Here is a 4,091-nt window from a genome sequence, read left to right on the forward strand (position 1 = left end):
GACGTTCAGCTGGAGGTGGTTGTCTTGGAGGGGGTTGTTTTAGCTAGTTGAGCTCAACAAAAATGGAGGAAACTCGGGAAGAGGTTAACGTCAGAAACTTTTGCAGAAACTGGAGGAACTGCTGCAACTATGTTTTCCAGAACAAATTTATGTTTGCGAGTTTGGCGGCTGTTGTCCTCGGTGAGTTACACTTGATTTGAGACTGTTAACATGCTCTAGCTAACTTTCTTTAAAACAATATGGTAGTTAATTAGGACTTGTGAAACACAGTTAACAAAACAACCACAAAGTCATTTTTAATATTTGTGCTTTAACAACATTAATTTATTAAACCGATTTTCTAATACAAAATGAAGATTGTTTATACAGGTAACCTCAACAACTAAACAGGCCTTTTTGCTGCCTACACCTTTGGTTGCTGGGCTAATCAAGCCTCCCTGTGTTAGCTGGGCCTCCTAGCACTGCTATTTCTGATATATTATTATTATTATTATTATTATTATTATTATTATTATTATTATTATTATTATTATTATTTGCACCCCCAGAGTTTAAAGGGTGCCTTGAGATTTTTTCCAGTTTTGTAACATGCTTATAACAAACTACGGTAACTGCTAGCAGTGCTGAGAGTTAGCCATAAAATAACTGTGGGTGTAACAGCACCATCCACTGGACCTGATCTATGTGACCTCAGATCTTATCAACAGGCATGGACACTGAACAGATCCTCCACACACATGGGATGTTTTTTTTGGGGGTTTTTTGTCATCAACAATTTTTATTTATTTCATTTTAAACTTCAATAACAGAACTTAAGAATAACTACATAAATAAATAGTTTAAAAAAAACATGGGATGTTTTTTATCTCTTTATTTATGAAGTATACACGGAAGTACAACAACAATATAACAATCCAAAACAGATCTACACTACAGACATATCTAAAGTTTACTAGGCATAATCATCTTTACCTTAAATAAAATATTGGAGGTTGAAGAAATGGGTTAAAAAAATACAAATGAGAAAATAAGAGTAAAATTTGGTAAATAAAGCTTGAACACTAACAAGATGTACAAAACAAAGGCTGGTTCATTCTTTTAAAAAAGTTTTATAGTTGTGGAATGGACAGTGTCATATAATCTGCTCCTCCTGTTGAGCACAGTGTATCAGCAGCAGGTTAATTCAGTGGAGAATATTCATCTTCAACTAGTATGTAGGAAACAGATAAATGACAACACACATCCCCTACAAGGTGTCTTTTTAACCAACAATTATGAATTGTATTATGTAAGTCATGTATAAGTATGTATAAGTCATTAGTACATTTTTCAGTAAAGAAGTAAATGTTTGTAATCAAAAAAAACCCAACAAATGTTGGCAATGTGTTTGATTTATATTCCATATTCTATGGTATTGTTATGTTTTTGGCTCTTGTTTTGGCTTCACTATTCAACTTTCTCCAGTTTTTCTCAGATTTTTCCTCTTTCTCTGATTTCTGCCTCCTCTCTCATGGTCCTCCTGCCCCCATCTGTCCACTTATCCATCTGTTTTCTGTTGCTCATTGAGGTCTGGGTTCCTCTCCAAAGCCAGCTCCTCCAGCTCTTTTGGATGGACACCAATCCATTTCCTATCCAGCTGGGAGACTTAATCCCTCCAGTGGGGGGGCATCTGACTTCAACCACTGCTCAATCCACAAAGCAACAAAACCCTATGGCTCCTCCTGTAGGTGGTGGGCCCCCACGAGAACGTATGTGGCTAATTCAGGCTGAACCTGACTGGGTCCCATTGGTTCCCCCGCACCATGTCCTCCAATGGAGAGCCTGATTACCGCCACAGAAGAGGCAACAATCTGGCAGAAAAGACTGGAAAACCTGCCAATGGGTGGGCAAACCAAAAGGCTGCCCCACTTCTCTACCTGAGAGACAACAGAGAGCGAGAAAGAGAAGAAAAGGGGAAAAAAGCCCAAGCACGAATTATATTTAGAAGAAATGGTACAATAGCTTATTAAACACTAATCCAAAAGCAAAATAATATTTGTTAATGATCAATCTTTAACTTGGCATCTGTACATGTTTGAGAAATTAGGTTGTTTATTTTGTTATTGAGAATAAATAAAATTGTGATATTTTGTTTTAACTGGTCAGTGTTTTGTTGTGTTTAAATTCACATTTTCTTTTTAAATCAAAGTAAAAAAGAAGAATTTCAAATAAGAAATTTTTAAAAAGATGTCACTATACGATTTTTTTATAAGATGAATTATACTCTTTTTTTCTCTTTCATAAAAAAATATTAAAGTTGTGTTTTTGCATGGCTTTTGTATTATTGCTGCACTCATTCATTTTCAAAACATTCATGAGCTGTTTATGTATTACTTTTATGCAGGACTTGCTGTTGGCTTGGTCATCAGGAGTGTCAACACTCTTGCAGAGGTAGAAAAAACTACCTCGGCTTTCCAGGAGAAATACTCATGCAGATGCTTCAGTTCATTACTGTTCCTCTTATTGTGACCTCTGTGATAATAAGTAAGATAGTGGATCATTTCTCACCAAATTAACTGATATATTCTGGATATCTAAAGTGCTGTGCAGACGTCTTGAGCCACATCTCATTTTTCAGATATAGTTTCCAAGGAGCCAGACTTGCTTGTAATTTTAAAGTGGTCTTGAGCAGTAGTTCTCTCTGCTTTCGGAGGATTTCTTTAGACATTGGTGGCTTTTTCACTCATTTTCAGTCCAGTGATCAGTACTATTTTCAGAGGAATGGTTTTTTGTTTGCTCAGCCACGTAAACACTGTATAACACACACACACACACACGCACACATATACTGTACATATATATGAGAAACAGTCCTGGCCCTTCAGCTGAGCTATCTAGTTTCTAAAGTCTCAGTGGAAAGGTGGATGTCAAGAAGCTGCCTTTCTTAAGCAAGAGAAATGAATGAATTCAAATTTGATATTTTGTGTCTCAAATCGTGTCAATGTGTATGGAGGAGGTCAGAAGAGAGGTACAACAGTCAGTATCTGCAGCATGGTGGAGGCTCTGTCACAGTTTTCAGCTGCTTTTTAGCCAGTGATGTCAAAATTGATGGAAATTTTAATGATGTGATCTCAAGCACACTGCCAGTACAGTAAAACCATACCTGGATAGGAAAACGCATAATGGAAAACTGTCTGTCATGGCTTGGCCTCCCCAGAGTCTAGAGCTCAACATTATTGAGGCAGTGTGAGATCATCTGAACAGAGAACAGAATAAACGGGCGCCGACATCCACAGAAGGCCTGTGTGATGTCCAGCAAGAAGCCTGGAGAACTACTCCTGAAAACTACTTTGAGTTAAAGAAATTACAAGAAAGCTCCCTATGAGAGTTCAGGTTGTGCTGAAGAATATTTAAAAGAACTGACACTTTCAGTGGATGTAATATATACAAAAGTAGTGATTACAAAATAGTTGTGAAGCCTTTATAACTCACATTTATTTGTCTAAAGCTATATTTACAAAAGACGTCACTTCATCAATATCACTTTCAATAAACAGCATTATCATTTTTAGTCACATTACAAGCTTAATTTAGTCACATTTGAATTACATACAAATAAAAAACAATTAAAAAGGCATTTGGACAGCATTATAAATATTACTCATTTACGCTGTAAAACCTGTTTTATGCCATTTTAACATTCAAACTAAATTACCATCAGGTATTGAATATCTGGATTTTAATTATGGCTGCTTAAATGTAGTATCTCTAAATCTGGGTATGGTTTGTTTGAAAGTCTGCTGTGTCTATCTGCTGATTACTGTATTGTCTTGTGTTTTATACTTTTACAGGAGTTGCTGGTTTGACTACTTCTGCCTCCAGAAAAATAAGTATACGTGCAGCAGTATACTATAGCTTGACATCAATTGTGGCTGTGATTACGGGTAAAAGACAAAACTATAAAACAAGAAGCCAGTTACTTTCAGATTTTTTGTGGACATAATTGAAAATAGGAATGTCTGTATATCTGTGACTGTTGTAGTAAGTAGATATAATCTAATCTGAAGCTTGAAGCATCTTTCCAGCACCTTACTGAATTTATGCCACCAAGA

Source organism: Pundamilia nyererei, unplaced genomic scaffold (genome assembly GCF_000239375.1).
Source record: "Pundamilia nyererei isolate P.nyererei 1_Seehausen unplaced genomic scaffold, PunNye1.0 scaffold00051, whole genome shotgun sequence".
NCBI lineage: Eukaryota > Metazoa > Chordata > Actinopteri > Cichliformes > Cichlidae > Pundamilia > Pundamilia nyererei.